Genomic DNA, 13,808 nt, shown 5'->3' on the forward strand with positions numbered 1-13,808 from the left:
ATCTGATCTTCATTTCACTCATAGTTTTATAAGCACAAATGTAAAGAAGGTAATATTTCTGCTTCAGTACATATCAAACCAATTAGTGCATTTACCTTAGAAATATATCACACAAATAGAAATCAAAAGCGCGGTGAATAGAAGCCGCGGAGTGGAAGAATCCCACCGCAGAGCTTACAGGAGTGAATTATGAAGCTCTAATCTGCAGAAGAAGTTAAAAGGAAAAACTTACTTAAATGAATAAGCAATTACTTCTGGGTTTCTAACCGGCTGAGAAAACTTTACAGCAGCCTTTTTTTTTTATCTGCACCAAACACGACTACAAGTTTCAGCACATTGAAGAAAAGAGTTTTATCATTATAATTGAGAGCAAAGATCAAAAACAGCCAGTACAAAGCCATTCGGAAGCTAAAATGTTTACTTCAAAGAAACATGGGGATCAATCGTCCCGATATACGACTGGTGATGTTAAATCCACTGATCTATTAAACTGAACATCATTGTGCGGATTATTTTTCTGAATCGTCGCCAGAGGTTTTGGTGGCAAATGTCCGCCGTTTACTCTAGCTTCGCCCCGTCGTCTCTTTCCATCCGTCTGTGCCGAACCTTCGGATGATACCCCCCCCCCCCATTGACATGCTCGACCAGCCGCGAAAGCAACAGCTTGTTTCTGCTCCCTGCAGCAGCCCATTGTTGATGGGAAGAGCTCTTCGGGGTAACGTGTCGGACCTGTACTCCTACCTGTGAGCGGCTCCAGATCTGGCTAGGGAGCACGGGGGGGGGGGGGGGGGGGGGCATGGCGGTGGGATGGTGGTGGCATGTAACCGGCCAAGAAGCACACATGGAGCAAAAGACAGGTTTTTGGGGGTGGCTGTGTGTGTGTGTGTGTGGTGTGTGGTGTCGCTCTCAGCTCTGTGGTGATGGGTGGGGTTGTAGATCAAGGGGGAATTTCTGCTTGTCAAGCTCCCTTCGTCTTTCGGAGAGGCGAGGAGGGAAGTGGTGCAGCTGTCACTACACTATCCACCTGGGTACTTCAAAAAGATGCCCAGATGTTCAGAACCGTGGCTGCACACACATCACACCTCCACCCATCTTAGCGCCAATATACCCACACACACACACACACACACACACACACACACACACACACGGCTGCTGAGAACATTACCCACTTGACTTGAAACTCCCATTGCACTTGACACGTCCCGCCCATTCTTGTCTGCTCCCATATTAAACTGGCAACCACAGCTGTTACAAGATCACACATAATTTGCTCTTTTCTTCCTCGTTGTTGTGTCAAGAAATTGTTTTTAAAAAGGCAAATTTTTGTCTATTTAAAAAAAAAAAAAAGCAGCAGCAGAGAGGCGATGTCAGCACATTAGTCTTTTGGTGGCCGTAATTTGGTGTTTAACGGGCATCCAGATGGCTCGGTTGATTGGCCCATCATGGCGGCATCATCAGCTCCCGTGCTTTCAATGATCTGCATGTGCATAATCACAGGAAAAAGCACAGATCTCTCCGCAATGCGTCACGTGTTGGACTCATTTTCTCAACTGTGCGATAGAACATGCCTCGTTTTGGAACTGCACAGCGACCTCTGGATTACCCTGCCAGGGGCCGATGTGTTGTTGGGCCCCTACTGGATCGATTGATCCCTGGCCTGTCTTTAGGTTTTGATCTTTAGTTTCTAGGTAGTTTAATCTTCTGTTTTTCATTGGTGCAGCAGGTACCTGAGGGGCGGAGTCCTGCTTTAGATCCAGGTTGGAAGCACCTGAGCCCAGAGCTCCCGCCGCATGTGTATCTTTATGTTCAGTTAAGTTTCTTTGCGTTAGTTGAATCATTTATTGTAAATAAGTTTATTATCATTTGCCTGAACCGGCGTTCCCCTCACTTCCTGTCATGGCCGTGGAGCCGGGTCGTGACACTCTGCTGCACATTATTTGAACCGATTCAAAATTATAAACGTTTTGGAAATCCACTTTTCAATCATCGTTCATCAAACCTTTCTAAACCACAGCACCCCCCCCCCCCCCCCCCACCCCCCCACCCCCCCCCCCCCCCCCACCACAGTGACCCTCCATGCATAATGGCATATTTAACAGGGATTTTAATACACTGATTTAGATGCTAAAAAAATACGAGGGAATAAATCCTGCAGCACCTTTGACCCCCCCTCTAGACAAACCCTCTGTTGCTTGAAGAAGATTTAAAGATTTAAAGTAGAATTCTTCACCCTAATGTATAAAGAGGTGAAGAAGGGAAGATGTAATCAATCATTCACTATCTACACATTATTGTTTCCACCTGGTTCTGTCTCCAGACAAAGTTCCACTGGTGAAAAAAACTAAAAGAAACAAAAATAAGCAACAAGAAAATCTAATGAGGGTTTAAAACCAGCATTAAAATATAAAATTAAAACATGGCAACAGCAGAAGTCTGTAAAACTGTATAACTGAGTATAATAGGATATTTCAAAACGCCTGATAAAACAGCTCGGGGAAGTGAAACAGCTGCTGTGCTAAACATGATAAAGAGAAGAAAAGTTGTTTTCATTAGGTTTCATGGCAGGACATCGCCTCACTGCAGAAAACACTGACTTCCTCTTTATTTCTTTTTTGTGTGTAAATAAAAAGGTGACAGATTCTGTGTTTGGTCTTTTTGTTTGTCAGTGAGCAGCAGACACTCAGGAGGGGCGACTACAGTCATACAAAGAACTTTCTTTAGCGATTATAACTTATTACATTATTAAATAATTAAATTTACTGCTTTCTGTTTGGCTAAATTACTATTTTGGTGCATGTTTGAATTTTACCACATGATCTGCTCATACTAGTTTCTGTCGAACTATCACATTAAAATCATTATCCTCCGCAAAATGCACCTGATTTTAGAAGTGATTTCAAATGCATTAGTTTTGATTATTGATATGTTCCTAATATTATCTTTAATTTTCTTTTATAATCCCTGCACAGATCAAATGAAAGTGTCACAAAGAGATGACAGAAGCCTTTAAAACACTTGTTGCTTTCTGCTGCTGCTGCTGTTTTAGATGCATGAATTTCAGTCCCCACCAGCAGGGGGAGTGTTGAGACTGAAAACTCACACTCCGAGCCGACACACACACACACACACACACACACACACAGAGTGCAGAGTCCCACACCCCTGTTGGCAGCGAGCAGTGAGACTGATGCAAAGGTGAACAATGCGATAGAGGCCCGGGTTATTTTTTCAGCTTAGCCAGGTTCAATTTCAACGCTTTGATCTGTGAAATAATGGCAGCAGACTGCAACATTGTCATTTCCCGCAGGATCAAGTGAAGGAATTGAGAGAGACGCGCTAATTCCGCCACGCTGAGAGCAAACAGGTAGACGCAAGGCTGAGAAAGGCTGAGAAAGGCTGCACGGCGAGGAGGAGGAAGGAGGAAGGAGGAAGGAGAGATGTGGAGAGAGACTGAGCTGCAAAGAAGGAGGAGGAGAAGAAGAAAGATGGAAATAACAGAGGGAACGGCAGGGAAATTGAAAAAGGAGAGAGGAGACAGAGAGAGGGAGATGTTGGGGTGACCGCCAAGTGGCAGCGGGATACAAATATAGGAGAGATGACAGAAAAGAGGAGGGAGGGGAGAGGAGAGAGGACAGGGCAGGATGATAGACACAGCCTGGGGGAGAATGAGGAGGAGGTGGGGGGAAAGAGAGAGAGAGACAGAGAGAGGAGGAGGAGGAGGAGATGGGAGGTAGTAAAGTGGTTATGGCACTAGTCTTTCCGTTGGCAGTCACCAGGTGAGATGAGGGCAGACACCTCTATTCCAGCACCGGGCAGACCAGTGGCACCCAGGGGCTCCAGGGCCTGCTGAATATTACATGAGCCTGTCCGTCTATGAACACACACACACACACACACACACACACACACACACACACACACACACACACACACACACACACAGAGATGAACATGCAAGCCTCTGCATACACAGAAAGAAACAGGGGGCTCAGACTCAGGGAGGTGGGAGTCATGATGGGTCTCTGTTGGATCAATGCACTTTCCCTCTCTGCTGACTCAGCTGAATATTCATTCATAATACATCCACATCCGAGAGCGACGAGGCCGACACACTGCGGCTGGACACAGGAAGTGAAGAGCCTCTTTAACACGGTGTGATCTACAGTTTGAAGTGGTTGTCTCCATGTTGTAGCGCTGCAGGTTAAAGGGTCAGTCCAACAACATTAGAGACGTATGAACTCTCTCACAGCTCGGGTGATATCTAACTGCTCTGATTTAGTAACTTTGCTTTAGTTGTTATTGAGATTTGTGCCTCCAACTCAATTCAGCAGAGGTTCCACTCACCAGAAGGCTCGGACCGTTATTCCATAATATTGAACTGAATATCGAATATCCTGCCGTCTGCACGGAGGCTCTGAGAAAAATGATCGCCCCTCTCTTTAAAGAATATTTTTGGCTGGACTGCTAAAGCATAATTCGACCTGTTAAAGTTACTGCATTATGTGTTAATACAGACTTAACACTTCCTGTAAAACATTTCAAATTAAAATCCCTCTAGCGTGTCAGTGGTCAGAAACACTTTATATCTTAACAAGGCTTTTATTGCTTCAGTAAGAGTTTTGTCTCAATGTCTCATGTTGCTGTTGTTTACATGCTATTCAGATCTGCTAGCTTCTTTAGCAGTTAGCGATGACGGTGTGCTTTATGTTTAGTTATTCCTCTGCCTCTTTCAGTAATAATGATACGTGGATGGAGGCGAGGCTCAGTGTATTGGAAGTTCTCCTCTGCTTCCCTGCAGTTACTGAGCTGGGAAACCAGAGAAGATCGGTAGACTGCGGCTCGGCGCTCCGTTCAGTCATCCACAGTCCAGATTATAGAGCCGGATCGATACCACGCAGTCAGTTGTTTGAGTGAACTCACTCTTTCAATCTGTAATTATAATTTGAAGTTTGAAGTTTATTTAAAGGGTAAATAAAAATGCTCAGTAGTCAGTCAGACCCTGGTTTATTCCTGTGTGTTTGTCTTTGACTTTACTGTCAGAAATCACCTGTCAATCAAACAGTGTGTGTGATACGCTGAAGTTGAAGCTGTCAGTGAATTTTGAGTTTCTATATGTTGTGCTGTTTCCTTTATTTATCATAGTCACAACTTCTATTGATTTCAAACACAAGTGTAAAATACACTCCACCACCTGAGAGCACATGTAAAGGTTTCAGGAACTGATTATCAGATGAAGATTAACAACAATCTCATTTATTATGCTCCAGCCAGACAACATGAGACCTCTCCTCTTCACACGAGAGACTGACCCTCCGTCTAATTCCTCCTAGCTCCCCTCTAACTCCACCGTGATAGGCCTCAAAGCCCAGATAGAGATAAGAGAGGAGGCTCCTGCCTCTCCCTTTGTTCGGGGGAGACTCCAGCTTTATAGATTAAAAACCTGTCGACAGTAACGGGATGTTGGTTCGTGGACAGCTTTGATAGTGTCTCCCCTCCTGCTATTGATTTCCTTCCCACTGGCCATCACTCAGCCTGGTTATAAGTGAGTTGTGAAACTCTTTGCGAGCTCGCCCCTTCTTTGTTGATCACTGGTCATTCAGAGAGCACTTGTGTGTGGATAGCGTTACCAAGGACGTTAGTGGTGTGTGTGTGTGTGTGTGTGTGTGTGTGTCAGAGAAGAAAGAATAAGGATTCACATTGTAGCTTTGAAAGGAAACTGTCAATAGTTTTGTGACAAACGGGAGGAAAAATAAAGTCTTCTATAGTTTATTATTGCACTGCTGTAATCTGTCCTAATCCGTCTGCCAGCAGATAAAAAAATATATGGATCCTACATTTCCCACAATTCTTCTTTTGTTTGACAACATCAGGATGCCTGCATCATTATCCTCCCAAAATATGAAGCTGTTGGCTGCATAAAGCTGATAAATTATTAGATCAATACGTGTTTCTACTGAAGCTGCTGTGATAGTTGTGTTGATGCTTTGTGTGCACAGTGAACAACTTGTATTTGTGCTGTGTTATGAAAGTAGCAGATATAGAAAATGACCTGGAGACAATTTAAGTGTTAAAAGTAAAATGGAAAACGATCATTAATACTAACAGGCGCTAAAGGTTATGTAACTTAAACAAACGGCAGCAGCGAGTCTCTCCAGAATCCACGAGCAGCAGGAATCAGGAGTGATATCCACAGGCTAACGGGCTAACAGGCTAACAGGCTAACGGGCTAACAGGCTAACGGGCACAGAGTCTGTAGCTCTGGTCCATGACTGAATCTAGCGGCTGCAGTTTGGCACGTACAGGAACTGTTGAGGGCAGTGAGCCTGTACAGCTGGTATCAACAGCAGTAGTCCTGAACGCAGCTACGGCAAGCCGCAAGGGGCAACAGTCAGTCTGTGGGGATTTCTGTTCACCTACAGGTAAGTAGGAGCACCTGATATATAAATACACTTCATCATGGAGAAACTAATGCCTGAGTTGTTGATCTCAGTCTCTGTGTCTGGGTAAAACTGTCAGTAAACTTCCAGCCGGTGCAGTTATCTTCACAGTGATCCAGGAAGTGTGATGCTAGCTTACTTTGTTATCTTGCAAATGATTCTCCATTATGAGAAAATTACATTCTAGCCTCTTGAGAGAGGTGAATGAAATTCATGAGGAGCCAAAATGATTTGATTAATATGTGATGAAAAATTATCATTATCCAAATCAGACTCTGTCACTCTTCCCACCACACTGTCAGGGGAGCCAGGGGTTTAGATTGTCTGGCATACAGCAGTACGAGTCTGACTGGTAATGATACCGCTGCATGGACTGAAGCTAAGTCTGTGACGCCCGAGTTGTTGCAGGAAAGACAACGACTTGACAACTAGTGTTCCTTAAAAGCTCTTTTCTAATGTCATATATTGAAGTTTCTACTAATAGCCTCTGCTGCGTCAACGCCTCCACAGCGCTCAGTCCTCCCCTTGACACATCTGCGGACTCACCTCTCCAGCCGTCATGTTTATGACTATAGCGTCTGGGACTTATGGGAAACGCTGTTCGTTAATGGCTACTAAAAGTTTGGGTTCTACTTCAGCTCTCACAGTCAGGAGCTTCACTTATCCCTCCTTTAAAAAGATGTCAAAGACATTTTGCTGGAGTAGAGGACAATTCCACACTAAAACAATGCTGGGTTGCTGTAACAATAGAAGAACGGCCGGGACATTATCGTTTCATAACTTCATAAAATATTTAATTTTAATTTAATTTTTACATTAACAGCAGAATTGACTGAAATAAAATAAGTAATTAAAATCCCAGCGATAGTGATGACTGAGAACAGAGTCGTTTCTAACCACCCAACAAACAAAACAACCCACAGCTGGGTCGGCCCCTTCTCGACCCTGGGTTACCAAAATAACCCAAAATGGGAGAACAAAATAATTTATGATACGACTCGTTAAGCAAATTACTTTTCAAGCTAATGATATTAGATTTCTTTTAGAAATGAGCGATGGTTTTTAAAGTACAGCCTGAGCGAACAAACACAAGAGGTCTCACACTGCGTTGGCTGTGTGTATGCAGGTGTTGGGGTGATATGGAAAACACAAGGGAGAGGGGAAATGGCCTGAGGGAGGCTCAGGCAGACACAGGCCACACAATTCACTCATAATGCCATTATGAGGAAACTCACAACTTTTAATGGCTTTTGCACTTCACGAAAAGGGATGGAGAGGCGTCTGCAGCTCTAAAGTGACTGTTCTGGGGGATTAACGCTATCAGGACTCAAAAAAGCAATTTTGTTCAAAAACATGTCTTTTCCAGGAAGGTGAAAACACATGCATTAAAAAGAGGCCTTCTCTACATGGTGGTGATAAATGACCTCATTATCAGACGTCAGCTAGGTGGAAAGGCTACGTGGGATTAAATGCAAAGTGTAAAAATCGAAAAGGGAGAAAGATAAAGAAAGGGAGACAGAGAAGGGAGGGATGGGAAAGAGAGGAAGTGGCTTGTAAGAAGAGAAGAGGAGCAACAGCACAATTATCTGTCCTTGGGACGTCTGTGTCTGACAAACATGTTGACTGAGAGAAGGAGGAGAAGGAGGAGAAGTGAAAGATTGACCTGGTCTGTTCGTCGACCTGGACGGCGACCCACCCATCCATCCATCCATCCGTCCGTCCATCCATCCATCAGTACATTCCTTCCGTCCGTCCATCCATCCATCAGTCCATCCATCCGTCCGTCCATCCATCCATCCATCCATCCATCCATCCATCCATCCATCCGTCCATCCATCCATCAGTCCATCCATCCATCAGTCCATCCATCCATCAGTCCATCCATCAGTCCATCCGTCCATCAGTCCATCCATCCATCCATCCATCCATCCATCCATCCGTCCATCCATCAGTCCATCAGTCCATCCATCCATCAGTCCATCCGTCCATCAGTCCATCCATCCATCCGACCATCCATCCATCCATCCATCCGACCATCCATCCATCCATCAGTCCAGTGCGATAAACTTCACTTCCACACTCACACTTTGATGTGCTCTCACGTCTGAGCCTTCTCTTTGGCGCTCACCATTATTGTAAAGTGACACGAGCAGCCGGCCGCCTTCTTCCATCTCGCACAAGGTGATGGAATTTGAGACGTACGAGGAGCATTTACCCATCAATCAGCGGTGAGGGGTCCCGGTGACACGCAATAACACCACGCCGGCTCTTGGCACGTCAGGCGATATACAGTACAGAGGGATACGTGGTGAGTGATGGCGGTGCTGAGAGAGTGGCGCTCAAAAAATGAGGAAAACACAACTGATCCGTCAATTACAAACTCAACAATAACTCTGTCTGTTTTCTGTGTTTTATTTAGTTATTGTTTAGGGCGCTGCAGCGCCCCCTGCTGGACGACAGTGGAACATCATGAAATAATAAGCAGAAACATATGTTGGACAAACGTTGCAGGTCTGTTTCTTCTGTTGTGAGCACAGACACCATGTCAGTTCTTCAACATAACACTGCTGAGATCACGTACGTTGCCTTCAAATTAATATGAACAAATTACGTGATCATTGAAAAAGTGATAACACAAGCATCTGACATCACTGCATCCTGCTATCACCTGCGCTCAAAGGACAGGTGAGCTGGTAAATAGTTGCAGACATATTAACTGCATCAACCTTCAGAAAATGTTGTAAAAAAAATCTAAAATAAAAAGGTAAAATGTGGCATTGATCGTTAAAAACAATCACTGATGATAATCGGGGATCTTGCAGAGCTGTGTGATATCGATGTTGAGTGGACAGAAGGGAAAACAGTCACCAATAACTTTTCATTTACAAGCAGCTTCAGTATTATATTGAGATAGACGACTAAGACGTTGCACTGAGATGAACCTACTCTTCAGTGCTGCTGCCTTTGTAGGTATTTTTTGCCTTGTGTTAGCGAAGGTCACATTTGCCTTCCTTTTAATTTAACACATCCCTGAATACTATAGCCCACTCTTTGTGAGCATCTCTTCTCCATCATGAAAATGCAGAAGGTTGTTCGGTTCCAACAAGAGAGCTGACATAACGAGCGTTAATACAAACTCATCTCTGCCGCGCAGAAAAGAAGCATTTAAAGAAAAAAGTTCCATGTGTACAAACACCGACGGCTCAAGGCTCACATCAATACTGCAATGATTGACTGCAGAGGAAGTGGCACGTTCAGAGGCTGTGCACTTAGAGTAACTCTGTTATTCTGCTGCACTGAAAGGAGCCTCGTGGCATCAGGTATAAATGGGAAACTAATTAGCAGAGCGCGTGCACTTGGACCTGCAAGAGGAGGAGGAGGTCTTTGTGATACCGCCCGATCACCCACATGGGTCTTTGCATGTGTGTACTCATTGTACGAGGCCACCCACAACAGCCTGACTGACAGCCAAAGAAACCCCAGAGAGGCGAACACATGCACACTCACACAGTCACAGTCTGTGTTGACAGCTGCCTCTCGACTCCAGCGAACAACAAAACCGAAAAACGAACAGAAATCTTCCTGTTAAACATCATTTCTCTGCTGCTTCACTTCATCCCAAGCTCCACATTCTCCTCATACATGTTCTGATGAATCCACGTCTTTTGAGAATTCACTTAATTGCCTGAAAACCCAGAGAAAATGTTACTGATTAATGTCTCCGCACATCCTGCCTGTGTGTGTGTGTGTGTGTGTGCACTCTAACGAAGCAGGCCCAGCGCCTCCCGCCTCGCCCCGGCTCCTCATGCATTCGAGATGGCACACAGCGCAGCATGATGCAACACTGCAGCCCGCACCAGCAAGGCAAAAGGTCACAGAGCAAACAGAGCCGGGTCAAGTAGTGTTGGCAAATAATTCTGACTGGAGGGTTTTATTTTAACCCTTTGAACCCGAGGCCTTTAGGTGTCTCTCTCCTTATGTGCAGCTTCTATGAAAAAAGGAAAGCTGACTTTAATTTATAATATGATACTGAAAGTTTAAACTACAGCAGTTGGGGAATAATGATCAGTTGGTTTCACAGACAGACGTCAGATCAAACTCACTTTCAGACTTCAGATAGACTTCTATGTGTGATGCACGAAGCTGTCTAGTTCCTGATTATCTCAAGTAGCTCTAATTTGCTATGAATCCTGGGTAAATTAAAGGTTCCCAGTGGGATTTTTGTCCATTTCTAACCCTAAAGAAACATGTTTGTCTCTGTTTGTGTTTGCTCTGGTGCGCACGTGTGAGGACGGTGTGCAACAAACTGAACAGGTACAAGCACATGTTCATTTGGTGGCGTAAAGGACAAGCAAATTAACTTAGACGTATTTATTAAATAAGTTCCTGTAAAAACATTATGAGCGAAATGGACAAATATGTACCATAAAGGCTTGGGCCTGTATTCCATCATATCATCAATATTTGGGCTGGACTGTATCGAGATATGTGAGATCTCACAAATGTCAAGAAAATCTGTGATCATTTTGGTTGCTTGTGGATTATTTAAAGCTCCATGTTTTCTTCTTCTTCTTCTGTGTTTTATTTGAAGTGTTGATCCATAAGAAGATATATTTAAAAACCATCTCAGGCTTCTCTCTGGAGCTCTAGTGACAACAGGTCGGTGAGCCAATCAGAAGAGAGGAGGCTCTGATTTGCATTTTAAAAAGAAGAAAATTACAAACTGAGCAAAACAACAGAGCATTACTATATAAAACCTAGACCTGCTTTATAATCAATAAGACATGGACATCTACCTTTAGACAATATGGGACGTTTAAAGACTTTTGCAAGACAAAATAAAACAGTAAGATTTCAAAGCTTTTCAAGCGTCTAACAGTTTTCCCTTTGGGATGTCTGTTGCTGGGATTCACCAGTGGACCCATAAAGAAAAAAGAATTGGGACTAAACAGGTTTATAAACATCCCAACGGAAAGAAACTGAGAGAGAATGCAGGATTGACTATCAGGCAGAACGTGACAAAAGTAGCCAGAATGCATAACTGAGGCTTTAATCCGGAGGCCAGTTGGGAAAAGGGATGATAAACATGTTAGACTTTAATGAGGTCTACGATGGAAACCACATGCGCATTGAAAGAGAATAGGACATCCAAACAGGGAAACAGGGAGAGCCACGTTTGACTGATTTACATATTCCAACACACAGTGACGGAGCGTGTTCCTGTGGAGAAGAGTCTGAGGTCGATCCAACGATCCGCTGGCTCAGGTGCAGCTGATCCTCGATGAAAATAAACTGAAATTATTATCGACAACAGTTTTTCTCGACCACTCCACTCGCTCCGCTCTGACTGTACGTACACTCCCAGACGTGGACGCTCGGCAATGAAAGCCATCCTCCAAATAAAGCAAGGCATCGTTGCTCGACACCTGCTAGTCGATAAAAGTTTTATTCTTTGGTGTAAGAGGTTTTACAGCTCTGTGTAAACACATCTCGCCTCTTGTGGACAGTTTTGCTTCTTCTCCAGGGGGAGGGAGAACGATGACGGACTGGAAATGTACAGCGTTTGCATACATCCAACATACCGTGCTTTACTCTGCTCCACGAGCAGCTCAGCAGCAGACAGAGGCTTTAGTTCAGGACGAGACAAAAACAAGAAAACGTCATTTCATGAAGCCGAGTGTGATAACCAGGGAGGAAGTGGATCTCTCCAGGACATGAGAGAGGAGTTACAGTTACATAAGTGGATTTGTGTGTAGGTGTACCTTTTGAGTACTTTTGAAGTCAGTAATTTTACTTTTGTTTTTCATATTCATTTCAATCTTCAAGTGATGTTTCTGTGTAGAAGCAGAGACTCGTGTTTTCAGGGAGGAATATTCAGCTTTGGTAAAATACTGAAAGTGTATCAACTTAAAACATAACAAAGAAGACTGATGGGAGATTTACACAAAGAGTACTCAACAAACCTGGTGGAGGGAGGGGTCAGGGGCCAGGGACAAACTCATTTATTAAGTTCTATATATATATTTATTATTTTAAGTTTTTTATATACAAATTGAAGTGCACATAAATACAGGTAGATGGAAATTAACTAAAAGCTCCTCCAGTGTAAAGGTCTGTGTCCATGTGTAGTGTGATTATAGATCAGCTCTAGCTTCTATATTAATACTGTGAAAGTATCAAAGCCTCAGTCCACAGAGAAATGCACACAGCCTGTATTCAGAAACTGAGCCTTAAAACCAGCCGTCAGGACTTCTGGAACTTTGTGATGTCACAACAAAGCAGTCACCAAGCCCCGCCCACCTGGACCCACCATCCAAACCTTGCAGGATTTGGTTTCTCTGAGTGTTTTTACCTGAAATCTGCTATATTTTTATTGGATCACTCAGAAAACAGTCAGCCAATCAGAAGAGAGGCTCAGAGCCTCCTCTCTTCTGATTGGCTCACCGACCTGTTGTTACTAGAGCTCCAGAGAGAAGCCTGAGAGAGGAGATGTGAAACTACACTGAGATGGTTTTTGTTTCTTCTTATGGATCAACACTTTAAATAAAACACAGAAGAAGAAAATACGGAGCTTTAATAATAAAATGTAAAACCAGCCTTATCGTTTAACCAAAGAATGCTTATTGATCATAAACGATAACGATAGTCCCGGTGTAGCAGGCTTAGCTGAGAAATGATTAGAACTCTTGCATTTTTCTGCAAACCTACACTTTTTACTGGTATATTACTTTCAAAAATAAGAGCTCTAACTTTATAATAAAACTGAAGGCACACAATGACATAGGTTTATAAATAATAATGAAATTAATTTGCATGAAAAACAACAAACAAACAAATAAAGGTCGAACATCCACTCTATAGATAAAAGGTTATAAATGAATAAAGAAACGTTCTTTAAAATAAACCCACAAAGTGTCAGGTTGTGTTAAACATAGTCTGTCTGGTATAATTTTGTATAATAAGTCTCAGCTCAGCTGCCGTAGAAAACACAGGCTTAATGTTTTTCATGCCGTTCACTAAGGTCACACAACAAATCCCATCTTGCAGCTCTCAGTGTGTTTTGATGGACACATTTTCACTCGCTGCCTTTTTATATCAAAGTGCAATTTTTATTTTTTATTTTTTTTTGCAGCCTCTCCATTAGCATTTCACCAGACACAGGCCAATTTACGAGCAATGAAGGGAGGGAAACAAAGTGAAGGAAAGTCAATGAAAGTCATCAAATCCAAATTATCCTTTAGTCTTGGCTGCTGTTGAATTTGCAGCTCAGAGACCACCGCTAATACCTCGCTAAAATTGTTTATTCATGCTTTGTTTGTTTATGCACTTCATTTTAAAAGTTTCTTTCAAAGTAAAAGCATTAGGTTG

General features: G+C 43.3%; 1 protein-coding gene across 1 annotated transcript in view; it reads right to left on the minus strand.

Moving 5' to 3' along the window:
- Positions 1 to 13,808, minus strand: part of LOC111220218 (carbonic anhydrase-related protein 10) — a 214,179-nt gene that overhangs the window by 71,280 nt on the left and 129,091 nt on the right. The gene's annotated exons all lie outside the window — the stretch shown is intronic.

This window comes from Seriola dumerili, unplaced genomic scaffold (genome assembly GCF_002260705.1).
Source record: "Seriola dumerili isolate Sdu_G_001 unplaced genomic scaffold, Sdu_1.0 BDQW01000068.1, whole genome shotgun sequence".
NCBI classification, from domain to species: Eukaryota; Metazoa; Chordata; class Actinopteri; order Carangiformes; family Carangidae; genus Seriola; species Seriola dumerili.